At 44.3% G+C, this 27601-nt stretch overlaps 1 long non-coding RNA gene across 1 annotated transcript in view; it reads left to right on the top strand.

The window, feature by feature from the left end:
- The window catches only part of LOC144805565 (uncharacterized), a 906387-nt gene extending 892698 nt beyond the window's left edge, over window positions 1-13689 (top strand). The window contains exon 4 of the long non-coding RNA XR_013605545.1: window positions 13440-13689. This is a non-coding gene — a long non-coding RNA (uncharacterized LOC144805565). The remainder of the gene's footprint in view (window positions 1-13439) is intronic.
- Window positions 13690-27601: the final 13912 nt, after the last annotated feature.

Below are 27601 nucleotides of genomic sequence, written 5' to 3'. Positions count from 1 at the left end.
CACAGTCACCTATTTCGGGGGTCAAATCCTTTGGCAAGCTAATTGTCAGAATCCTGTGTTTCTCACCAGGAGACGTGTTAGGAAATACTGCTTCCAGCTGGTCAAACTTCTCGGCAAGCCAGAAAGGAAAATCATCCTGTTCCTGGGGACGCCTGCCCATCACAGCTTTGACCATAAGGGGACTGAGTTTCATACCGCCCTGTCCGGCAGGAAGCGCCACACCATCCGGGGCCCCGCCGGGTGATTGCGGGTGATGTATAGCACTAACGAACTAATCACGCTAATTGTGACTACATGTAGCCGTCTGATCTCAGCCACGGGACATGCCCCGTGCTGAGAATGAGGTGTAAATCCAGCCAAGACAGGCCAAGTTGCGCCTGGAATGGACAAAGGACCTACCCTCGGGGCTGATAATGAATGGGGTAGGGCGCCATTAAACCAAACGCGGTGCTGCCAAGTATCAATAGGAATATCTTGTGCCCTATACAGAGTATACTCATTTGGCACAGCAGTGGGAGTGTACGTATGGAACGCACCTGAAGTTCCGTCCACCGCCGGGAAGGTCACCCACGAATAAAAGATTTCGTAAGGGTAAGCCACCTCTGCACTCACCACCATAATTACTGCCATGCCATCCACGGGAACATTATCATTTTGCAAATGATTGCGCATCGCAATACGACTATGCTGCGGAATGTCCACCGCGGCCATAGCAACACAGAAAGAAAAAGGTACAAAGTCAACCCTGTAGCATAACTGGGTAGTAATTCAAGGAAACCGTTTGGAAAGATTCAAGCTTCAAAAGACCTATACTAATACAGGTAGGTTTGTCCGACACCACCGTTAACCGGAAACAATAGTGAAGGTGTTAAGGACTGAAAGATGTACTACTCCAGTATCACGCTATAAGACCACCAAGGATTGGGCGCCATGTCGCAGGGATTCCGTGCTCAGACAGAACTGTGCATAGAGGCTTGGCACCTCAGTGAATTAGGATGTCCCAAAACTCACCTTAGTACCCAAAAATCCCCTACCAGACTAGCTAAAGTGTCTCATTGGAACACATGAACACTCTTTCGTTATACAATAATTTCAATCCAGAACAAGGAGTAAAAGAGGACACATGCATATTTGAAATATTTATTCACTAATACAGTGCTATCAAGCGCAGTATCTTAGCTAATACAAGCAAACATATTATAAGAAAAAAAAGTAATCAGCATAGTCACTAGTCCATATAACACAAACGGTGCAAGCATAGTATTATGCTAAAATGAATAGGGTTTAACAAAACCTAATTATCACCCTCCCTAGCTAGTATATTATATTATATCTAAGAAGGTCTCTTGTGGGTTTTAGCAGAGCGGCCCCAAACCTCAAGATCCTAGTGGTAAGGGATCACATCATCAGCAACCAGCTCTCTGCATGCGAAGCACCATCAAGTGTGTGTTATGCTCTTGTGCAAAGCAATATAAAACGCGCTTAAAGCCAGAACTTGCCTGCAGCTGCATGTATGTTATGTCTAGGGACGTGCGAAGATCAGTGCTCATAACATTTACTGTGTTGAGATATCCTTGAAGGTTTCAGCACTCCCTGTACAGACATAGCTCTCCAAGCAAGGCTGATATCAGTGTAACAACATATTATTCTCGTATGAACCGAAAACATTTTACTAGGCTCAAAGCTAAAGCAGCAGATGTGTGTCTTGTGCAAAAAGCAACAGAAAGGAAAAATGGCGTTTAAACTCACAAAAAGCTCATGCTAACTTAACACAGTAATCAGGCTACATCAATCCATATATCATTTCTGCTCCTCCCACCTCTGAAATTATTGCTAATACTCTTGGTAAAATGTTCCAATACCTCCACACCCTCTGAGGCAAAGGTGATCTGGTGTGTGTCCCAGCTTAAATATCGTGGTGCAAGGATAATATGTTCGGTGTAATATTTTCAGTTGAATGAGTTTAAGTGGGGATGGGATCGCTACCTCTCAGGCTGATGCTAGGGCGTCCATCCAATCAGTTTCCTCGATATCTCCCAATTCAGTCTCCCATTTTCCCTTTAGTGCTATCATTGGGTCTGGTTGATTATTGATCAGTTTCTTGTATGTGTAGGAGGTTGCCTTTTTTTCCATATAGTCAGTGAGGAGCCTATCCTCCAGAGGGGAGGATTCCACCAATTTGGTCTCTGGGGGAATTGCACTTTGTAGTGCGTGTCGTATCTGTATGTAACGGAATCGTTCCGAGTCTGCCATCTTATACCTCGCTTGCAAGTTTTCAAATGATATTATCTCTCCTTTCGCCCATAGGTCGCCTATTTTAGAGATAACAATTAGGTCCCATTCTTTGAATCCCTTTGTGTTCGCCAGTATGACCAGTTTTCTCGTGTCCCAGAGGGAGTGGCTTGTGTCAACACTCCCTCCCATCCCAAGGCCCTCGGTGCGGCGTGCCATATTTTAATTGTGTGTGCCGTTGGTCCTGTAAGTCCTTCCTGTTTTCCGTAGGTGTAAAGCGCCCTCATCAGTCGGTCTGCCGGCAGGAGGCTCCGGTCCAACCTGTATGCTCGTTCGTCCTGTGGGACGTGCAACTATTGATTTATTGTCATCAGTTGTGATGCCCAGTAGTAGAGTTTAACATTCGGTAGAGCAATACCACTGTCATACCAACTCCGGACCAGTTGGTGTTGTGCTATCCGGGGGGGTTTACCGTCCCTCAATAGGGTTGTTACTTCTGCTTCAATGGATTTGAAATACTTAGGGGGGGACAGGAAATGGGGTATTTTGTAGGGTATATAAGGAATCTCGGAAGGGCTAGTATTTGAAATAGTGCAGCTTTACCCAGGAGCGTCAGCGGGAGGGATCTCCAGTGTTTTACGTCCGCCCGGAGTCGTTCCAGGGGACTCATTACATTTTCTTCCATGAGTATGGTCTCTGATAGGGTGACATATATTGCTAAGTACTTGAAATCTCTGGTCACGATCTGCAGTTCGCATCCCGCCGGGATTTTGGGTGTAGGCCCGTGCAATACATAGAGTAGCGATTTTGTCCAGTTAATAGTGTAGCCGGATACTTTCTTGTATGCAGTAAAAATGTCTAGTAGGAACACTAAAGATCTCGCCGGGGATGTTAAATATACAAGCACGTCGTCCGCATATAGCGAGATACGATCCTCCCAGTCCTCCTCCCATCTCATTCCATGAATGGATACGTCCTGCCTGATCCATGCAGCGAGCAGTACCAGCACTAGGGCGAATAGCAGCTGCGACAGCGGACATCCCTGCCTGGTACCCCTTCCTAGTTTGAATTCTCTTGATATTCTTCCGTTTGCTACTACTTGCGCGAGGGGTTCCGTTTATAAAAGTTGTATCCATGCACAGAATTTCGGGCCAAGTCCCAGCTTCCGAAGTACCGCAAAGAGGAGCGGCCATTCCACTAAATCGAAGGCCATAGTGGCGTCCAAGGAAAGGATGACTGCATCTTTCTGTATCTCTGGTGTACGGACCATAACGGCATGCACCCTCCGTAGATTAAGGGAGGTGTTACGTCCCGGCATGAACCCTGATTGGTCCGGGTGAACCAAGTCCTTGAGGTGTGGCTGTAGTCGGAGTGCCAACGCTTTGGCCAGTATTTTGGCTTCCGTATTCATTAGCGATATTGGGTGGTAAGAGGCTGCCATATGCGCAGGTTTGCCCGGTTTTTGCACTGCCACAATTGTGGCTATTCGCTGATCCCGTGGCAGCCTGCCATCCTCCAGGCAGTATTGTACATGTTAAGTAAGTGAGGTGTGATCAGACCCGCCACTTTTTTGTACAGCTCTACTGGTAGCCCATTTGGACCTATTGCTTTCCCTGTGTTGAGTGCCGCCAGTGCCCACCCCAATTCTTCCGACGAGAGGTCAGCATCTAGGTCTTCCCTGGCTTCCGGGGAAAGCGTAGGCATCCTAATGTCTTGCAAGAAATGTGTATTGTCCTCTATTGTGGGTAGCCTCCCGAGGTCCTGAAATGCTTGCCTGTGAAGTGTAGGGGGAACATAAACGGAGAGCACGTGATACAACCTACCTTCCCACTGCCCAGTTAGTACCGCAAATCGTCCCTGTGCATCAGTCCAAGTGTTCTTAATCATGAATGTGGAGCTCTTATGGACCAGGATTCCGACCCCTCTAGAGCCAGATGTGAACTCGGCGTGAGCTACCATTTTAAAGCCCCATCTATCTAGTGCCTTGCATGTTGTTCCTGTCAAATGTGTTTCCTGGAGTAGAACAATCGAGGGCCCCTTGCGCTTCAGGTACTGTAGGACCAGCCCTCGTTTAATCTTATGACCCAACCCATTCACGTTCCATGAAATTATGGACAAGGGGGGCCCGGCTGAAGTGGTAACTGAGTGTTGGTCTCCCGCCCCTCATGTGGTGTCACGTCGTGCTTGATATGTATATCCTATGGTCAGTGACTACTGTTGATACCTGCTGTACATGACCTGCCCTGTGTGCGCATAGATTGTATAGTTGACACGTAAACTTGTTCCTTGAATTAACGTAACATATTAAACGTAAACATTGTAACAGTTGCTTCAAGAATCCTTGGCCCCTAATCCCAAACCCTGCCCTCCCCCCATCGGATCTGTGACTGTCCCCATCTCCAATTGCTCATTATGGCCCCCGATAAACAATTGTAGTCCCTGAAGAAAGTGGTCATTGTTCACCAGAGACCAAAACAAACCGAAACTTATCGCTATCAAAATCCCAACCCCCCACCCTGCCTCCCTGCCCGGCGGATACAGAACCATCCACCACCCCCAACTGAGCAGAGTGCTTACTTCCCAGAACAAAATGTAGTGTTCATGAGGGTGAGACTACCGTGACTGTTATAGCCTCCTTCCCACCCAACAATGTCCATGCAGCGCTACCAACATCACGGTAGGTCCTACCTGTAGGAGTCTTCATAACTTGCATGTGTATCACGTCCTTAGTCGACCCATTGTAAGGAAGGTCAATGTAACAGTACCCACCACCCTGCGCTCACCGCCCAATATCGGGCCGTGTCCATATCATAGTCTCCTACTGCGGTGTTGTGAAGCGTGGCAGCCTGTGAGGTCCTTAATCCTTAAAAAGCCAAGTCATAGCGTCGCTTCAGTGATGCAGTTTGTTGTGGGCTTCTGTCTTTTCCATTATCGGTTATTTTGTCTTTCTTCCCGGTTCCTGGGTTACCCTGTCTACCGACGGCCCTCCAACCAGTCTTGCGCATCTTTGGGCGATTCAAAAAAACACGTTCTTCCCTCCGCTTCAACACGCAGCTTCGCTGGGAAGAGCATTGAGTATTTGAGTTCACTAGAAAGGAGTTGCCTTTTCACTTCCGTGAAATTTTGTCGTTGTTGTGCCACCGCTGCCGTGTAGTCTGGATAGAAGGTGACCTCTGCATTGTCAATTTTGACTGGTGGAGCCATTCGAGCTGTCTGCAGGATGGCATCGCAGTCGTGAAAGTTGAAGATCCTCGCTAAGATTGGATGCGGTGGTGCCCCTGGTTTTGGTTTCCCCCTGACACCCGTTTGGCACGTTCTACTGAGAAATAATTTGACAGGCCCTTCGGTTGCAGCTTAGTTTGGATCAAATCTTCTACGAATAGGTCCAATGCAGGGCTCCCTGTTGTTTCCGGTGCACCCACCAGGCGTACGTTGTTGCGCCGTGAGCGACCTTCCTGTTCGTCAATTTTCGCCTTTAATAGCAGATTGTCATATTCCAGTTTCTGTATTTTGTGTTTCAAGGCCCCCGTGTCGTCAGTTAGCCCCGATGTAGCTTTTTCCACCTCAATCAAACGGTCTGACAACTTGGAGAAGTCCGCCCTTATCAGGGAGATATCGGTGGAGATAGTACCCATTGAAGTTTGCATTGTGTGCAATGCCGCCATAACGTCTTTCAGGGTGACCTGTTCGGCGTCACCAGGCGGGTTGGTCGTCTGGGATGATGTGCGTGGCGCTTCGTTTGGTTGACCATTCTGGGGTTCTTTTACATAGGCATATTTTTCCAAGCGCGGAGGCTGTTGCACCTTGGGCCCCCTGCTCGTCATGGTACTTGATCGCAGTGGACACGCACCCAAAAATTCGTGAGGACAGAAAAAGAGCCCCGTTTGCCAACTGTTCCTCGATGTGTTGTACAGTGTGTTCCTTGGTGACTCTGGGAACGCGTGTGGGCCTGCGTTGTGCTGGGCTGGTCCGCTGTGTAGCACCAGCGGCCTGTGGTACCTCCAGCTCCTGTCTTTCAGCCGTGGAACTGCTCCCTATAGCCCCCGCTAAGCTCGTGAGACAGCGCCGGGTGTCTTCGCACAGTGCTATCTAGGGTATGCCCCTTAAAATGCCTGCTGGTGTCACTGATTTGCAGCTAGTGCTGCGTGTGGGGCAGGTGAGCGGGCTGGTGTGCTCAGCGGCGGTAACAGAGAGGCCGGTGGTTCCAGGATTAAGCCGTCCCTGCCCGGTAACGTCAGGTTGTCACTCAGAGCCCCCTCGCTGCCTCCTCCAGCAGTCGCCAGTACCTTGTAGTCCAAGGATGTCCTGTGCGCGCAGCCGCGTCCGTTTTGGTTTTTGCCGCCTTTATTCTGTGTCCAGGATCAGTTCTTGTCGGGTCATCTGTATGCCGGGCCGCCGTGAAACTTTAGTCCCCGGCTTCCGTAGTGCTGTTAGGCCCCGGTTGCACTGTCTCGTAGCCGCTTGAGTTTTAGGAGTCTGGAGTAGCCGATTGCTTCACCGGCAACTGGAAGATCTCCCGTTTTTATACAGCCGTAGCAGCGCCTGCTGAAGTCAGGATTATTGTGCGGATTGTCGGGGAAGGTGCCCTGCAGTCACGGCGCTCTGCTAGAACGGTAGCCACGCCGGGAAGTGTTTTTTTATTAGTTTTTTTTCTTTGTTCCTTGTTAGATTCATAATTACTTATCCCATGTTAGGATGAGTTTGTCCACGCTTTTTGGCTATTCCGCATACAACACCTCGGTGGAGCAACCTGGAGAAATTACCGTTACAGAAGGTCGTTGAGTTTTCTTTAGACCTATCTGCTGGCTTAGCAAAGTTGCATGATCTTCTTTTTTTTCTTTTTTATCTCTCTCCGGGGCACTTAGAAGCTGTATCTTTCATTTGGCTTATCTAATAAGAGGAGGAGCTGATTTATATTGATCAATGCACTTTGTCCACCTGTTATAATTCTGTTGAGGCTTTCTGATCCCCTGCGTGGGACCAAGTGATGATGTAATTTTTGCTTGTGGAAAAAAAAATTTCATAAACACATTTTTGACATAAATCAGGTGGCAGGCCAAGGCTCCTCTGTGCTCTGCAGCAGCCGTCGCACGAGCAGCACCAGCAGCGCTTTAGCACAGCGGTGCTGGCAGCGGCCGTTCCTGCCTCCATCGCAGATCCGTAGAACTTAAAGCGCCCGTATAACAGGACGCGGGTGAAGCGGGAACCGGTCACAAAACAAACCCTGGCAGTCGTGCCAGGCTCCGCTCCGCTTGCTCATCAACTCCTCCTCGGCTCGGCCCCTCGGCTCTAATCGATACGCTCTGCACTCAACACCGAATCACAGGCCGACAACAACTGTGAACACCAACAGAGAGAAGAATCGTGTGTTTCCCCCTAGTTAGTGAAAAGGGCACGAAAAACGAGGGAAACAGAGGGCAGAAGGGAACGAAAAATGAGGGGAAACAGGGCAGAAGGGCACGAAAAATGAGGGAAACAAAGGGCAGAAGGGCACGAAAAACAAGGGGAAAACGAGTGAAACAGAGGGCAGAAGGGCACGAAAAACAAGGGAAACAGAGGGCAGAAGGGAACGAAAAACGAGGGGAAACAGAGGGCAGAAGGGCACGAAAAACAAGGGAAACAGGGCAGAAGGGCACGAAAAACAAGTGGAAAACAAATGAAACAGAGGGCAGAAGGGCACGAAAACGAGGGAAACAGAGGGCAGAAGGGCACAAAAAACAAGTGGAAAACAAGTGAAACAGAGGGCAGAAGGGCACGAAAAACGAGGGAAACAGAGGGCAGAAGGGCACGAAAAACGACCGAAGCAGAGGGTAGAAGGGCTCGAAAAACAAGTGGAAAACAAATGAAACCGAGGGCAAAAGGGCACAAAAAACAAGGGAAACAGAGGGCAGAAGGGCACGAAAAACAAGTGGAAAACTAGGGCAGAAGGGCACGACAAATGAGGGAAACAGAGGGCAGAAGGGCACAAAAAACAAGGGGAAAGCGGGTGAAACAGAGGGCAGAAGGCCACAAAAAACGAGGGAAACAGAGGGCAGAAGCGCACAAAAAACAAGTGGAAAACGAGTGAAACAGGGCAGAAGGACACATAAAAAGAGGGAAACAGAAGGCAGAAGGGCACGGAAAACAAGGGGAAAACGAGTGCAACAGAGGACAGAAGGCCACAAAAAACGAGTGAAACAGAGGGCAGAAGGGCACAAAAAACAAGGGAAACAGGGCAGAAGGGCACAAAAAGCGAGGGAAACCTCGGGCAGAAGGGCACAAAAAACAAGGGGAAAACGAGTGAAACAGAGGGCAGAAGGCTACAAAAAACGAGGGAAACAGAGGCAGAAGGGCACGAAAAACGAGGGAAACAGAGGGCAGAAGAGCACAAAACAAGGGGAAAACAAGTGAAACAGAGAGCAGAAGGCCACAGAAAACAAGGGAAACAGGGCAGAAGGGCACAAAAAACAAGGGGAAAACGAGTGAAACAGAGGGCAGAAGTGCACAAAACAAGGGGAAAACGGGTGGAACAGAGGGCAGAAAGGCACAAAAAACGAGGGAAACAGGGCAGAAGGGCACAAAAAACAAGGGGAAAACAAGTGAAACAGGGCAGAAGGGCACAAAAAAAAGGGAAAAACGGGTGGAACAGAGGGCAGAAAGGCCCAAAAAAACGAGGGAAACAGGGCAGAAGGGCACAAAAAACAATGGGAAAACGAGTGAAACAGAGGGCAGAAGGGCACAAAAAACCAGGGGAAAACGAGTGAAACAGAGAGCAGAAGGCCAAAAAAAACAAGTGAAACAGAGAGCAGAAGGCCACAAAAAACAAGGGAAACAGAGGGCAGAAGGGCACCAAAAACAAGGGGAAAACAAGTGAAACAGAGGGCAGAAGGCCACAAAAAACGAGGGAAACAGACGGCAGAAGGACACGAAAAATGAGGGAAACAGAGGTCAGAAGGGCACAAAACAAGGGGAAAACGAGTGAAACAGAGAGCAGAAGGCCACCGAAAACAAGGGAAACAGGACAGAAGGGCACAAAAAACAAGGGGAAACGAGTGAAACAGAGGGCAGAAGGCCACAAAAACAAGGGGAAAACAAATGGAACAGAGGGCAGAAAGGCACAAAAAACGAGGGAAACAGAGGGCAGAAGGACATGAAACACGAGGGAAACAGAGGGCAGAAGGGCACGAAAAACGAGGGAAACAGAGTGCAGAAGGGCACAAACAAAAAACGAGGGAAACAGATGGCAGAAGGTCACAAAAAGCAAGGGAAACAGGGCAGAAAGGCACGAAAAACAAGGGGAAAAGGAGTGAAACAGAGAGCAGAAGGCCACAAAAAACAAGGAAAACAGAGGGCAGAAGGACACGAAAAACGAGGGAAACAGTGGGCAGAAGGGCACGAAAAACAAGTGGAAAACGAGTGAAACAGGGCAGAAGGCCACATAAAAAGAGGGAAACAGAAGGCAGAAGGGCACGGAAAACAAGGGGAAAACGAGTGCAACAGAGAACAGAAGGCCACAAAAAATGAGGGAAACAAGAGGGCAGAAGGGCACAAAAAACGGGGGAAACGGGGCAGAAGGGCACAAAAAACGAGGGAAACAGGGCAGAAGGGCACAAAAACAAGGGGAAAACGAGTGAAACAGAGGGCAGAAGGCCACAAAAAACGAGGGAAACAGAGGCAGAAGGGCACAAAAAACGAGGGAAACAGAGGGCAGAAGGTCACAAAACAAGGGGAAAACGAGTGAAACAGAGAGCAGAGGGCCACAGAAAACAAGAGAAACAGGGCAGAAGGGCACGAAAAACAAGGGGAAAACGAGTGAAACAGAGGGCAGAAGGGCACAAAAACAAGGGGAAAATGGGTGGAACAGAGGGCAGAAAGGCACAAAAAACTAGGGAAACAGAGGGCAGAAGGGCACAAAAAACAAGGGGAAAACGAGTGAAACAGAGGGCAGAAGGGCACAAAAACAAGGGGAAAACGAGTGAAACAGAGAGCAGAAGGCCAAAAAAAACAAGTGAAACAGAGAGCAGAAGGCCACAAAAAACTAGGGAAACAGGGCAGAAGGGCACAAAAAACAAGGGGAAAATGAGTGGAACAGAGGGCAGAAAGGCACAAAAAACAAGGGAAACAGGGCAGAAGGGCACGAAACACGAGGGAAACAGAGGGCAGAAGGGCACGAAAAACGATGGAAACAGAGTGCAGAAGGGCACAAACAAAAAACGAGGGAAACAGAGGGCAGAAGGGCACAAAACAAGGGGAAAACGAGTGAACAGAGAGCAGAAGGCCACAAAATACAAGGGAAACAGAGGGCAGAAAGGCACGAAAAACAAGGGGAAAACGAGTGAAACAGTGCTGATGGCCACAAAAAACGAGGGAAACAGAGGGCAGAAGGGCTCAAAAAACAAGGGGAAAACGAGTGAAACAGAGAGCAGAAGGCCACAAAAACAAGGAAAACAGGGCAGAAGGGCACGAAAAACGAGGGAAACCTAGGGCAGAAGGGCACGAAAAACAAGTGGAAAACGAGTGAAACAGGGCAGAAAGTCACATAAAAAGAGGGAAACAGAAGGCAGAAGGGCACAGAAAACAAGGGGAAAACGTGTGCAACAGAAGACAGAAGGCCACAAAAAACGAGGGAAACAGAGGGCAGAAGGGCACAAAAAACAAGGGGAAAACGAGTGAAACAGAGGGCAGAAGGCCACAAAAAATGAGGGAAACAGAGGCAGAAGGGCAAGAAAAACTAGGGAAACAGGGCAGAAGGGCACAAAACAAGGGAGAAAAGAGTGAAACAGAGAACAGAAGGCCACAGAAAACAAGGGAAACAGGGCAGAAGGGCACGAAAAACAAGGGGCAAACGAGTGAAACAGAGGGCAGGAGGGCACAAAAACAAGGGAAAACAGGTGGAACAGAGGGCAGAAGGGCATAAAAAACAAGGGGAAAACAAGTGAAACAGAGGGCAGAAGGGCACAAAAACAAGGGGAAAACGGGTGGAAGAGAGGGCAGAAAGGCACAAAAAACGAGGGAAACAGGGCAGAAGGGCAAAAAAAACAAGGGGAAAACAAGTGAAACAGAGGGCAGAAGGGCACAAAAACAAGGGGAAAATGGGTGTAGCAGAAAGGCACAAAAAACGAGGGAAACAGGGCAGAAGGGCACATAAAACAAGGGGAAAACGAGTGAAACAGAGGGCAGAAGGGCACAAAAAACAAGGGGAAAACGAGTGAAACAGAGAGCAGAAGGCCAAAAAAAACAAGTGAAACAGCGAGCAGAAGGCCACAAAAAACGAGGGAAACAGAGGGCAGAAGGCCACAAAAAACGAGGGAAACAGAGGGTAGAAGGGCATGAAAAACGAGGGAAACAAAGGGCAGAAGGGCACAAAACAAGGGGAAAACGAGTGAAACAGAGAGCAGAAGGCCACAGAAAACAAGGGAAACGGGGCAGAAGGGCACAAAAAACAAGGGGAAAACGAGTGAAACAGAGGGCAGAAGGCCACAAAAACAAGGGGAAAATGGGTGGAACATAGGGCAGAAAGGCACAAAAAACGAGGGAAACAGAGGGCAGGGCACAAAAACAAGGGGCAAACGAGTGAAACAGAGGGCAGGAGGGCACAAAAACAAGGGAAAACAGGTGGAACAGAGGGCAGAAGGGCATAAAAAACAAGGGGAAAACAAGTGAAACAGAGGGCAGAAGGGCACAAAAACAAGGGGAAAACGGGTGGAAGAGAGGGCAGAAAGGCACAAAAAACGAGGGAAACAGGGCAGAAGGGCAAAAAAAACAAGGGGAAAACAAGTGAAACAGAGGGCAGAAGGGCACAAAAACAAGGGGAAAATGGGTGTAGCAGAAAGGCACAAAAAACGAGGGAAACAGGGCAGAAGGGCACATAAAACAAGGGGAAAACGAGTGAAACAGAGGGCAGAAGGGCACAAAAAACAAGGGGAAAACGAGTGAAACAGAGAGCAGAAGGCCAAAAAAAACAAGTGAAACAGCGAGCAGAAGGCCACAAAAAACGAGGGAAACAGAGGGCAGAAGGCCACAAAAAACGAGGGAAACAGAGGGTAGAAGGGCATGAAAAACGAGGGAAACAAAGGGCAGAAGGGCACAAAACAAGGGGAAAACGAGTGAAACAGAGAGCAGAAGGCCACAGAAAACAAGGGAAACGGGGCAGAAGGGCACAAAAAACAAGGGGAAAACGAGTGAAACAGAGGGCAGAAGGCCACAAAAACAAGGGGAAAATGGGTGGAACATAGGGCAGAAAGGCACAAAAAACGAGGGAAACAGAGGGCAGGGCACAAAAACAAGGGGAAAACGAGTGAAACAGAGGGCAGAAGGGCACAAAAAACAAGGGGAAAACAAGTGAAACAGAGAGCAGAAGGCCAAACAAAACAAGTGAAACAGAGAGCAGAAAGCCACAAAAAACGAGGGAACAGAGGGCAGAAGGGTACAAAAAACGAGTGAAACAGGGCAGAAGGGCACAAAAACGAGTGAAACAGAGGGCAGAAGGGCACAAAAAACAAGGGGAAAACGAGTGAAACAGAGAGCAGAAACCACAAAAAACAAGGGGAAAACGAGTGAAACAGAGGGCAGAAAGGCACAAAAAACGAGTGAAACGGAGGGCAGAAATGCACAGTATGGGCTCTGATGAAATTAGGCTTAAAGTCAATGAAACTGGGCGTGCGGGGGTCTCTCGGAAAAATGCGCGAGTTGCTTTGGGTTCAGTAGCTCACGACGATTTTCACTGGCCAGAAGTAGCTCTGACTACACAAAAGGTTGGAGACCCCTGGTCTAGGCATAGTCCTCGCAGCACACAATAGATTTGCTTGAGGCAGAGGCCAAAACTCAAAAGTCAGGAAACCAGATACAAGTAGGTGGTAACTCAGGGCAGGGGAAAACGCCTGTTGTCCGTGGAGGAGTCATTCCCTTCCCAGAAATCTGCATTACAAATTAATTAATAGTATATAGTTTTTTAATATCTGTTTGGTGCCAGTCCATATGACTTTTAAATCTGCCTTTGGGATTCGATGTTGCAACTCCATAGGGTACATGTATCCTTTGTGAGCTTAATAAAATGTTGAAAATTCTACAAAACCTCACTCCTACATCCAAGTACTCTCATGCTACCATTCTGCACTCTGCTCTGTCTGAAAAACAGCTCAGCATATTCAAAATTCTGCATTGATTTGGCTTGTAAATTATATTTTTGGAAATGTACATGTATTAACTATTTAATTTTAATACTATAGGTGATTGAAATTACGGACGAAGAAAGCAAGATTTAGCACTAAGCAACTGAATGTCAGTGCCATAAGAAGGATTATTTTGAAAAACTGAAGGACATCCAGCATTCTACGTTTAAACAATTTCCAAAAATCTAAGTGTGGCGAGGAAAGTACTATACCTGTAAGTGAAGTCTTTAATTTTGCATTTCATTAACCCAGAGCAAAGCCATATCTGTGCAAACAGCATCAGAAATAATGTAGAAAGACCGCTTCAGCATCCTCATCTGAAATATTATCAGAAAGACAAATTGCCTCAGCATGACAGAATAACGTTCATCTAAAGCATCATGTAATTCTAGAGAGGAAGCACACACTACATAAAAGAAAGTTACAACTAAAGGTTTCTTCTGGATACCATCAAAGAAAAGACGCTGAAAGAAGACTCCAAAGCTGACACGTTAACAACCAAAAGATTGGAAAATCACCTTTGTTCAACAACCGTTTTTAACCAATTACGCAAGTCTGAGACTATCTGCCTCGGGATATAAAACACCTTCACCCACTCTGCTCTTTCTTGCGAAAAACCTTAAAAATTCACCACTTATTGTGTTAATAACCATCTCAGATTGTTTCCTTTTTATTGTGTACTGTTCTGTAATTCTATGTAAATCACTTAACATTATCTGTTGTGCAGGAGTGATATGTAAAACTGTTAAATATAAAAATGGATTAAAGGAGCACTGTTGCGCTATATCTAATGTAAATAAATCATCATCCTCAGAACTACAAATCTTAAACTTACCCCAAACATAGAAAGGGTAGAAGGAACTCCGACTAATGATCCACAATAGTACTCTGCACGTTCTAACGCCCTCAGTTACTGCCATTACACCAGTGAAAAAAGGTACTTATCAGTTTAATCATTAAATATCAGACTAACACCTTATTACTGCATTGCTAAGAACCTATAGAAATAGATTTGAGAAAAACTTCAGTCACAAATTAAGTTGCTGCCGGAGAGGCTATTACCTAAAGACTATTATCTGTTAGAAAGATTTCAACAGGTGTTACAGGACTGCTTCCCGGCGTTTTTTGCTCAATTCAAGTGTTGAGAAGATTACACACTATCTAAACAACCCCGACTCTAAAATCGAGGCAAAATAACCGAAGTTAGGGAAAAAAGTTACCTGTGCCCAAAAAGATACAGCCATCAATCTTATCTCACAGAATTTGACAGAATGCACACAGGGGAAAACCACTCTCAGTGCAAAGTATGCCAAAAAAGTTTCAGGCGTAAATCTTATCTCACTGAACATATGAGAATCCACACTGGGGGAAAACACTCTACGTGCAAAGTATGCCAAAAAAGTTTCAGGCATAAATCTTATCTCACTGAGCATATGAGAATCCACACTGGGGAAAAACCTTTTCAGTGCTCTGAATGCCAGAAAAGCTTTAGAGTCAAAGCGAGTCTATATCAACATGCATTAACCCACTCTGTGGAAAAACATTATCAGTGCTCTGAATGCCCAAAACATTTCAAACTTAAATCACTTCTAACTGCACATGTGAGATTCCACACTGGGGAAAAACCTTATCAGTGCTCTGAATGCCAGAAATGTTTCAGTGACAAAAAAAGACTCACTAAACATTCAAGGACCCACGCTTGGGTAAAACGTTATCAGTGCACTGAATGCGACAAATGTTTCAGTGAAAAAAGCAGTCTCACTCAGCATATAAGAACCCACACTGGGGAAAAACCTTATCAGTGCTCTGAATGCCACAAATGTTTCCGTCAAAAAAGCAATCTCACTGAGCATATAAAAATCCACACTGGGGAAAAACCTTATCAGTGCTCTGAATGCCAGATATGTGTCAGGCAAAAAAGGGATCTCACTCAGCATATTAGAATCCACACTGGGGAAAAGCCTTATCAGTGCTCTGAATGCCACAAATGTTTCAGTCAAAAAAGCAATCTCACTATGCATATAAAAGTCCACACTGGGGAAAAACCTTATCAGTGCTCCGAATGCCAGATATGTTTCAGTCAAAAAAGCAGTCTCACTAAGCATATAAGAATCCACACTGGGGAAAAACCTTATCAGTGCTCCGAATGCCAAAAATGTTTCATACAAAAATATAATCTCACTGATCATGTGAAAATCCACACTCGAGAAAAAAAATTATCAGTGCTCTAAATGTCAGAAAAGATTCAGAGGTAGAGATGGTTACAAGCGCCATAAGAAAACGCACCATCAAAACAGTTCTCCGAATGCCAGAAAAGTATACATTTTAAACTCAATCTCACCCTACATGAGCAGACGCCCACAGGGGAAAAACATTACCAATTTCTGTGAATACCAGAAATTCCTATTTGATAGGCACAGCCTCACTAACCATAAGCGACTCCATACTGATGAAAAACCTCATGAGTGCTCTGAATGCCAGAAAAGCTGCAGAGAAAAACGCTATTTCACCATGAGAAACTCCACACTAGAGAAAATCCTTATGCCATAAAAGGTTGAATCTGAAAGACAGTGTTATGCTTTATGAGCGATCTCACTCTGGGGAAAAACCTTATGAGTGCTTGAAATGCAAGCAATGTTTTGGGTACAAATTGCTTCTCACTTGACATGAGCGAACTCACAAGGGGGAAAAAAGCCTTATGTGTATTCTGAATGTCAGATAAGGTTTAGTCTTGAATACAATGTCATTTCACATTAGAGAATTCACACTGGATTAAAGCCATATACAGGAGGGGAAAGCCAGAAACGTTATACTCAGAAAGGAGATATCACTAAACATGAGAAATGCATCCACACCAGGTGAAAAGTAAGGCGTATCTTGAGTTGCAGAAAAGCTTCTAACAACCTGACTTTACATGAGAGAGCACATATTGTAGTTGCAATAGAATTCATCAAGAAACTCTTGCAGGATAACTTAGGCTGCGCGCCTGCAACCTCCAAAGAAATTTCAGGCCTGGAAATATTTTTCATTGCAACAGAATCCACAATTTGAGTATCTGAAAGTTACAAAACTCTCAAGGTCTTTACTTTACACAGAGAAGTGTTAGTGCTTTCAAAAATCAACTAATTGCCCAAAAAATCACAATAATAATGTCTTACATTTTACTCCACCCAAAAGGTTTCTACTCACCCTTGTTTCTTAACATATGACTGATATCTATTGTTTATGATAAGATTAAGCCTATGCGGAGTTCCTCAGTGAGGAACTCCGCAAAGTGACAAAAAAACTCAGGCGGTCTACGCGGAGTTCCGCAGGCAGCGGAGTACGTAAGGGTCATGCAGTTTGTGGTGATTTCATCCCATGTCGGAGGATCATTTGGCCCTTCTCTTCCAGGAAGTTATGGATGTCTTTGTCAAACGCGTCCCTGTGCCAGAAGTAGGTCGGGGTTGCTACTCCCACTACTTCTTGGTACCCAAGAAGGACAAAGGCCTGCATCCTAGCTTAGTTCTCAGGGACATCAACCGCTTTCTCCGAAAGGAGAAGTTCAAGTTGTTAATCTTGGCTCAGGTCTTATCTGCCTTCGACCCTGGAGATTTGATGGTAGCGTTGGACTTGCAGGACACTTACTTTCACATCCCCGTCTTGCCTGCCCACCGGCATTACCTATGGTTCACGGTAGGCCACCCGCATTTTCAGTTTACCACGCTTCCCTTTGACCTTACCAGCCACCCCCTCCCCCGGGTGTTCACGAAAGTTATGGCGGTGGGCGCAGCTCATCTGCGCAGATCAGGGGTTCCAGTCTTCCCCTATCTCGGCGACTGGCTGTTGAAGGCTCCCACCTCTAGACTACGACGGACTTCCTGCATTTGCTGGGGTTCTCAGTTAACGTGCTGAAGTCGCACCTGATTCCATCCGATAAGCTCCTTTTCATCGGAGCGGTTCTGGACACAACACAGTTTTGGGTCTATCCTCCCGAGCAGCAAGTCCAGTATATTGGGGCTATGATACCGATGTTTCAGCCTCCATCCCGGTGTTCGGTGAGAATGACCCTGAGGCTGCTGGGCCTCATGGCCTCCTGCATCCTGCTGGTGCATCATGCCAGATGGCATATACGTGCTCTGCAGTGGGAACTGAAGTTTCAGTGGGCGCAGCACCAGGGGAATCTTTCAAATGACATTCAGATTTCGGAGGGGACTGCAAGTCAGTTGCAGTGGTGGTTCACGAACCAGGATTGGGTCAACAGAAGATCCCTCTACCTTCTCCAACCTGAGTTCACAGTAGTGACTGATGCGTCACTCCTGGGTTGGGGCAGCCATATGGGAATGGTGGAGATCAAACCTCTGGTCTCTGACGGAGTCCAGGCACCACATCAACCCTCTGGAGCTCCGGGCGATTCATCTTGCACTGAAGGCATCCCTTCTTTCTGTCAAAAGAAGAGTGGTGCAGGTGTTCACGGACAACACCACCGCCATATGGTACTGCAACAAACAGGGCAGGGTGGGGTCATGGACCGTATGTCAAGAGGCTCTTCGCCTTTGGACATGGCTGGAACATCAGGGCATATCTCTGGTAGTTCAACACTTAACAGGTTCACTGAACGCAAGGACGGACAAACTCAGCCGCCAGTGCATGATGGATCACAAATGGCATCTTCACTCGAAGGTCGTGCTAGGTCTCTTTCAGTAGTGGGGAGAGCCTTGGTTAGATCTATTCGCCACCGAAGAGAACGCTCAATGTCAGCAGTTCTGCATGTTAGAGTTTCCAAAGCGGCTCTCGCTCGGTGACCCTTTTCGTTGCGAGTGGAGTTGCGGCCTCCTGTACCACTTCTGCCAAGATTGCTGAAGGAGATCAAACGCGATCAGTCCCAAGTCTGGTACCCCGAGCTCTTGAGCATGGCCTTCGATCCTATTGTTAACAGATTTCTGAAGTGCATTACTCATCTCTTTCCGCCTTCTCCTTTCGTAATACCCTAGTGGGAGTTGACCTCACTTATCTTATGTGTGCTCCCTTTGAGCGCCTACATAATTGTCCTCTTCGCCTCCTTAGAAGACTAGTTTTTTGCTTGCCATCACCTCTGCTTGCAGGATGAGTGAGCTTCAGGCTTATCCTCCAGACCTCCCTTTCTTGCTGTCCATCCAAACAAAGTAGTCCTCCGTGTAAGTCCTCTTTTCTGCCCAAAGTGTTTGCCTCTTTCCACATAGGTCTGACCATCAGATTACCTACCTTCTTCCCACCTCTGCTGTGTTTTTCTCTGCCAGGTGCACAACATATAGACTGTTCACACACTTTCTATAGTATGCTTTGTTCTGGGCAGATAAACTCTAATCCCCACTCTACTTCTATCCTCGTGTTAGTGCAGCATGATGTAAACAGTAATTGTAATGTATTTAGATTTACATAACACTTACTACCCCATACAAACTTTGAAGCGCTTTTTTGACGAGTAGTACACTACTCTAGGACCCAAAAATGATTAGTGGTGAATTAGTATAGGGAAATATAAAATGTATATGAGAGCTGGACATGTTGGTTTGTTAGTTGGGTTAAAAAAGATTGTGGGGGGATAGAAGAGGGAAGGTTTTGCATTTATATAGCGCTTGCTACCCCTGATGAAGTGTTGAAGTGCTTTTCGGCGAGTAGCATGCTACTCCAGATCCCAACAAGATGAATAGACAGATCAATTATGGTGGGGAGGTTGTTTTATTGTATACACAAAACTGTACACAAATTAATACAATTCCGTTGTAAAGTTGTATCCAAGAGGCAAGTATAGTCTCTGATAATAATGTATACAATACTGATAAGTTTTAAGTTGGCTTGCCATCAAGACTGATGCCCCGTAATGTTGATGCAAAGTCATATGTGCTGGAGTATCTTAGACTCTTTTTGCATTGTACCATCCACCTTGTAGGTACTGCTATTTGTATCATGTCCACGTTGTAGGCAGGCACAAACGCCTAAATTGTGCACTATTTATATTAAGCATAATAAGCATAATGTAAGTGAGCAGATGACAGTAAGCACTGTACAAGCTGTATTAGGTTCTTAGAAGTAGAGTGACATAGAGGGCAATTAACACTCACTAAATCTTTTTTATTATTATTAACAGTCCTCATAAGAACATACAATTCAATACGATATACAAATAGCCCATTGGGGAACAGTTCAGGCATCATCTGGGGATTACACATCCGAGAAACACAAGTGTCTTTCATGAATACAAATTGACTACTCCTCCAAGGACTCCACTGTATTATTGACACAGGCAAAAAGGCAAACAAGCAGTCAGGAGGCGCACTGATTGTATACCCCTACCTGACAGGATAGTGACAGACCCCAACCACCTGCAGGGGAAACTTGCCACCTCACTTAATAGCTGCCAGACGCTTTACTATGTAAGCAGACTGGTGGTTTACAACTGCGCCTACGTTAGGGCACCACGTGTTTTTTCCAGCATAATCTGGTGTGCTCCCCCTGTGTGGGATGATAGCACCCACTGAAAACTGCACCGTTGTGTAGTCTGGGACAGTGCACCTTCCATGTAATTCTGAACTGGGCCTTTAAATACGGTACTAGTTTGTGTGCCTATTTAATTCAGGTATACAAAGAATGTGGTACTACTTGTATACTAGGGTAGGACAAGGAAGATTGAATTTCTATGGTGGCAGAAATGTTTTTGTCAAAGTGCTTTATGCCGTAAACACCCTCCCGTACCCTGAACATAATGAGATTACGTAGAATACACCTCTGCGTGCCTAATGCTGCCATTTGTATTTCAAGACCAGTGATTAATGTGGCTTTATCAAGTTTAAAGCCATTAGGCGTTTCCGACCTGTCTGATACTTGCATATGGAAAAGATGGGTCATTTGAACCTAAAGATAGATAAACATATTCATAGGTCACGATTTATGTCTGCATCTAATATAAAACTGTAAATTAGGAGAGGTGATAAGTGAGAAGTTAAAGGCAGCCGCTAATCGAGCTGCATTTGTACATAGGCCTTCCTATATTGTGATATCTATTCCTGCTTAAGTCTTTAATTGTAATGAATACTTTAATACCCAGGCATGAAGTCATCGTCGAGCTGTTTAGATAATCCACCTGTCTCGCCACTTCTTCCCCACTGCATCCTTAACCAGTGGCCTAGCCAGTGTGCCTTGGGCCCCAAGGCAAGAAAGGAAATGTGACCTCTGCCGTTTATTTGGACTGTGGAAAACAGCAATAATCATTGTTCTGTGGGCCCCTCAGGCCTCTGTTTGAACTGTGACAAACAGCAATTATCAGGGTTCAGTGGGCCTTTAAGGCATCTGGGACCTGGTGCCACTGCACCTGCTGCACCAATGGTAAGCTAAGCCCCTGCCCTTAACAGCTTCTATTCTAGCCCCACTGGAGAACCGAAACAGCCAAGTACTGATCTGGTCATATATGCAGGCATGCAGCCGCCTCTTCCTCTGAAGGGATTTAAGTCGCTTGAAAGCAGCATGCAGGAAACAACCATTTTCTGAGGTAAAGTCAACCAACACCTCTTCTGTTCCAACCTGAATCCATTTAAAACCAGGGATGAAAAAACGGTTCATCGTCATCCCTTGCTTATCAGAAGGGTAAAACAGATTCATCTAACATTACAGTGTACCACATAACAAATTGTGATTCTGTTTACAAATAAAACTAGCATGCATATATAAAGGGCAGCCTTTGGCCAAAATAGCCATTTTCCCTACCCATACTTTTAACACATCTTATACAAAAAATGCTAATTACATTGTCATCCGGAAATAGTCATTAGCGCCTACTCATAACCAAATGCCACTTAGAATTGTCTTTCACTTCAAGCTTTCAAAGGTATATTAATATAAAAGCAGTATTGAATTTTTTGACGTTGTGTACTCTTACCAAAATTTAAAGCATCAACTTTATATGACACACCATAGAAAAAAGGAGTTGTTTATATATACTAAACCTCCAGAAATGTTTGATTAACCAGTTATAAAGTCACGTCTAGCTTAGTTAGTTTATAGTCTTCTTTTTTTTAATAGCAATTATTTCACATTGTTACTGAATATGCATGGCTAAACACTTATAAGGTCCCAAAGGCGCGACCTATTGGCTATGACAATGCTTGTTATTGATTGAGTACATTGAGCGGCAGAACTTTTGATTAAGTCCTGAAGAATGCCGCAAACACCTATTTGGAGGGTTAATATGCTGAAACATGTTGACCTCTTATTGACTCTAACAGTGTATATATATTTCTCCCACAGTGTCCTATTTTTAATCCTGGCCCAGGGGTGTACAAATAATGGAAACCACATACCCTTTAACAAGTTTTAACTTTCACTCTGCTGCCCCCACTACCCTGAGCTCATTATTGTGGTATTTAGTATACCTTTCTCTATAACATAATATGCCTGAACTCCTCCCTCTCAGTGAGGGGGTTGTTTCATGGTGCAAGGAGATTCCCAATAAGGAAGCATGCCAACTATGGTAGGTGAGGGAAATCGTCCTATTAAAGGGATATTTCATCTTAGCTAGGTCTTCATTTGCAACAGTAATCCTCAGAGACCCAAGGGTTTCTTGATTGTGGTAGGAATGCATTTTTACCCCTTCATTGTACGTTGAAGCACAGACCATTGCATGAAATGTGATCTATGTAGGGAAAATACTCTGTGCACTGACAAACTGTGTTAAAATAACAGAAAGTTGATCATCGCAAATATAACTAGTATGTTAATTCTAGCATATTTTTGTTACCACAAGGTATACAAAATTTGTGGATCTTTATCTGATATCTTTATCAGTAAGTTATCTGAAATTATTGAACATAAACTTTTCCAAGTATTATTTCGAAAGATTAAGGAATTGGTCTTTTCTAAACTAACCCCAGTGCGTATGACTACAATAATCACCTCTCTCAAATCAATATTGTGCTTGTTTTAGTGAGAAAGCTAAATGATCTAGGAGAAACCAGGGACTGGCGTCAGTATTTTTCTTAGGAAGATTCAAGTTAGAGAGTGAAAACACTTTTTAGAATGCCCCAAAAATTGGAATGAAGATATTTCAATATGTTTGACAAAAAGAATAGGGACATTCATTGACAATATTGAAATTCTGAACTAACAGTAACAAATATTTACACGACATTACAAAAATATTAGAGACAAAATTTCAGCAATATCGGAAATACTGAGGTTCATGTACTAATAATCCATTTGGTAAAAAGTGGTTGCTTGTAGCGTCAGCACACTACTTTGTCTGTGATAGCTTTTAAATAAAGCCATTTTTAATGCATCCCATTTTACTTTCAGATTCACAAATGTCCCCTTGGGTTACTACCTCCTGTTACTGTTTTTCAGTCCACATGTGGTTTCAAAGCTCAATACATACCTTATTAAATATTCAGAAGGGAAACTATTAACATTCCCCTTCCAAATTCTGAATTGTTAAATGGGTTTAGTACATTTCAAAAAGGGGTTTAGCATTGGCAAACTCTGTGAATTACTGAACCAGTAGATTTTTTTAACAATAAAACATGAGGCAATTTTTCTCAATTCCCTCCAAATTAAGTTTGCTAATAATGTTAGTTGGATGATAACCGGTGCATGTATCTATTTAGTGTTAGTGTTGCTTCAGATCAAATAAAACCATCACACATAACTCTTACACAATACTTAAAGACAGAATTCCTGACATCCAGCGTTAATGTTTTGTTAAATATATTTGCAAATGTTGTCACTTAAACAGGAAAGCAGCTAAAGCAGTCTCTGGACATAAAATAGGATGTAATCATAATCTTTAGATACATTTTCTGAGTTTCAGGAAGAATATGTGTCTTCTGGGTTTACTCTAAACCACTATTATAAACATATTCAATGGTTTTAGATTTGATCTGTTTGTACTGGTTTCCATTGCAGACAATAATCTAGATTTAGACCAAGGATCAATTCCACCCATGGCTTTTAAAATCTATTTATCAATGATCTGTATTAGTGTTATTGCAACTAAAACTGTAAGAGAACTGATCTGAGAGATGGACCTTCAAGTATTATGCTCGGTCAATTTATTGAACAAACTATGGAGTTAAAATCTGAATAGATTAGGTCCTCAAGCATTGCCTGACCACTGTATTTAACATCAATAGATTACTTATCAGAACATTTTCTTTAAGTACAATTCAGTCATCTTCTATTTTTTGTGGAGCTCATGCTGGGTTTGTTAGAACTCTTTCAAAAATATGACATTTAAATGTCCCAAACATCAGGAATTCTAGTTTCAAGCCTGGTCAAACCTTAATGAATGCTACACCAAAATATGCCCTTCTGTTCGTACATTTTATTGTGCACCATGATTCAGAAATGGCATGTTTTTGCTTTCAGAGGTAAAATTCGAAACATATTTATTGTTATTGCCAGCCGAAAAATTATCACTAATTGGGAAGATAACAACAAGTGGTCTTGTGATGCTTGCTGGAATGGGAAGTGTTTAATCAAAAAGTGGATGGAATTCAAGTTTAGGAGACATTTTTTACAAAAGTGTATGGATTTTGTATATATTTCAAATTGTTGATCTCCAAAGTGGCCTAAATAAATAAATTGAATTGAAATTCAAGTTTATCATTTGAATCCTATTGTTGGCAGAAAAACACGCCAACTGTTATGGAATGGTGGAGCTTTGTTAAAGAAATTTATGCTATGGAGACCACTCTTGCTACCTCAAAGGGCCTCCGGGCTAAACAAAAATCTGACAAAATCTGGGGGACATTTATATCTTAATTACAGGCATCTTTCTTTTTTTTTTTTTTCTCTCTTTTTTCTCTTTTCTTTTTATATGACCGTATTTTTGCTTGTGATTAATGTAAAGTTTAAATGTGATTTTTGTATATTATGACTTTTTTTTGTGTACATTTGATGCAAATAAAAAATATTTAAAAAAAAAAAATGAATCCTATTGTTGGAAAAGATGTGATTTTGAACTCCATGAGGCGGTTCCTTTCCAGAAAGCATTCAGGTTGTAATCATGAGTCAAATAATGCTGAGGAGGTTAAAATATTCAAATTGAATTCTAATTACATATGAAATTTTCATTGTTCAATATATTTCTCTTAGTATTTTAATGTGAGGACTATTTGCTTAAGCAAAATAATTAGTATTTGTTTTTCTACATGTAGGAAGCATTACATTAATGAAATCACTGTATCCCCACCTTCTTTGTTTCCTTTCCTGTTCTTTAAGAACGTTTCTATGGTTGAACTTTAAAGATTGCCCGAAATTAGGAATTGTGCTCTACATAACTTTGCTGTGTTACAGTATGTTGATTTTTATGTACTACTTTTGTCTCTTATGTGTATGGCAACTGATGTTTTGTTTTGTGAGGGCGATAGATAGGTAGATAGATAGATAGATAGATAGATAGATAGATAGATAGATAGATAGATAGATAGATAGATAGATAGATAGATAGATAGATAGATAGATAGATAGATAGATAGATAGATAGATAGATAGACAGATACAGTGAGGGCGATAGATAGATAGATAGATAGATAGATAGATAGATAGATAGATAGATAGATAGATAGATAGATAGATAGAGTGAGGGCGATAGATGGATAGATAGAGTGAGATAGATAGATGGATAGATAGATAGATAGATAGATAGATAGATAGATAGATAGATAGATAGATAGATAGATAGATAGATAGATAGATAGATAGATAGATAGATAGATAGATAGATAGATAGATAGATAGATAGATAGATAGATAGATAGATAGATAGATAGATAGATAGATAGATAGATAGATAGATAGATAGATAGATAGATAGATAGATAGATAGAGTGAGGGGGATAAATAGATAGAGTGAGGGTGATAAATAGATAGAGTGAGGGAGATAGATAGATAGAGTGATGGCGATAGATAGAGTGAGGGCGATAGATAGATAGATAGATAGATAGATAGATAGATAGATAGATAGATAGATAGATAGATAGATAGACAGATAGATACAGTGAGGGCGATAGATAGAATGAGGACGATAGATAGATAGATAGATAGATAGATAGATAGATAGATAGATAGATAGATAGATAGATAGATAGATAGATAGATAGATAGATAGATAGATAGATAGAATTATTTAGACCATTTTATCCCTATGAAACGCTCGAGAGCTAGGCGAGATCAGTCCCACCCCTGGTACTCGGAGACTCTCGCTGAAACTAAAAAACATTGCAAGTTGCTAGAGCGTATCTGGAGACGATCTTATGACCCCCTGGCCAAAACTATATAGCTTATAAAGAAAACTAAAGCCATCTACTATACAGACCTGATTACCTCAAGCACAAGTCGCTCTAAAACAATCTTTTCCCTGGTGAAAGATATGACCAATGCCCCGGTAGGCACAGGCAACCTGGTAGTGTCAGATGCACAGTGTGAAGAACTGTCTCGTTTCTTTATTAATAAAGTCAAAGAGATATACGACCTACTACAACTGGATAGTCCATCGGGCCCCCTAATCCTGCTAGAGACAATCTTGATCCTCCCTACTCCCTCCTGACCCTCCCACCTATAGAACAGCCAGGGATGGAACACCTAGCCCTAAGAGTAAAGTCAGGATCCCCGGATGATCCCATCAAACCGGAACTTTTCAGATCACTTCATGACTCTGTCCTGCACGAAGGGCGCGAGCTGATTAATTGTTCTTTACAACAAGCCACCGTTCCCAAATCCTGGAAACATGCCAAAGTATTACCCCTCTTGAAAAAACCAACACTGGATCCTTCAAGGCCAGACAGCTTCCGACCTATTTCGCTGCTCCCTTATCTTGCGAAAGTGGCGGAAGCACATGTCAATTCCATCTTGACTGCCTACTTGGAGTCCAATGGGATTCTTGATGAGTCCCAGAATGGCTTCTGTGCTAACCACAGTACGGAGTCTGCCCTGTTAACAGTCACAGAACACCTAAGGGCCTCCCTGGACATGGGCACAACCTCTATCCTGGTTCTGTTGGATTTGAGTGCGGCCTTTGACGCGGTCTCCCACAAGATACTACTTGAGAGACTGTGGGAGATCGGAGTCAGGGAAACAGCCCTGGACTGGTTTGCGTCATTTCTATCTGACTGCTCCTTCCAGGTGCACGCCCCGCCGTACTCATCCAGCAAGCTCCCTCTTGAATGTGGGGTCCCTCAGGGGTCTGCGCTCAGTCCCACATTGTTCAATGTGTACGTCCGCCCCCTGGCCTTGATGGCCCTGGAACATAAGATCCAGTTAACATCATATGCGGACGACACACAATTCATTTTCAACTTCTCCAATAACAATGTGGAGGACCAAATTAAATTCCAAGAAGACATTCTGGCGATTTCAAGGTGGCTATCTAACAACTGTCTTCAGGTAAACGCCTCTAAAACAGAGGTACTCCTGATAGGCAATGGCACGCAGACTTGGGACGAGCATTGGTGGCCTCCTGCGCTGGGACCAGCTCCTATACCCAAGGAGTCAGTAAAAAATCTAGGGGTGTTGCTTGACAATTCACTCAACCTGGATTCCCATGCCAAAAAAGTGGCAGGTGCTTGTTACGGGCGTCTTCGCTCTCTTAAACCCATCTTGTTTTTTTTTTAGCCCTCTGCCCGCCAGATTATAGTCCAGGCATTAGTTCTATCTCACCTGGACTATTGCAATGCCCTCATGCTAGGCTCCAATATGACTGCAAAAAACAGGTTGCAAAGAGCACAGAACGCCGCCGCCCGCGTTCTATTTGCCCTACCTAAAACTTGCCACACGTCCCCCTTTCTCCGACGACTACATTGGCTTCCAATACAACAACGCATTCAATTCAAGACTCTTTGCCTCACCCACAAAATCCTGTATAATGCTGGCCCCCAAACTCTGCAGGGACTGTGCTCTTTTTATACTCCCACGCGCGCACTCCGTTCAGCGGACCTCTCTCTAGCTTGTACTGTCAGGATTTGGAGGAGCAGAGCCGGCGGCCGCTCCTTCAGGTATTTGGTCCCTAAACTCTGGAATTCTATCCCCTCTAAAGCTCGGGCCACTTCAAATCACCTGCAATTCCGAAAACGTATAAAAACTTGGCTGTTTGCATCCATCTAGCACTTCCTCTGCCGTACTAGCTTCTGGTATGTCCGCAAGCGCTGTGACGCCCCGTTGCTGGTGTAGCCATGCGCTATACAAGATCACATAACATAACATAACAGATAGAT

Source organism: Lissotriton helveticus (assembly GCF_964261635.1).
Source record: "Lissotriton helveticus chromosome 1_1 unlocalized genomic scaffold, aLisHel1.1 SUPER_1_unloc_15, whole genome shotgun sequence".
NCBI classification, from domain to species: domain Eukaryota; kingdom Metazoa; phylum Chordata; class Amphibia; order Caudata; family Salamandridae; genus Lissotriton; species Lissotriton helveticus.
Note: the sequence above shows the minus strand (reverse complement) of the source record. Positions and strands in the feature narration are given on the sequence as shown.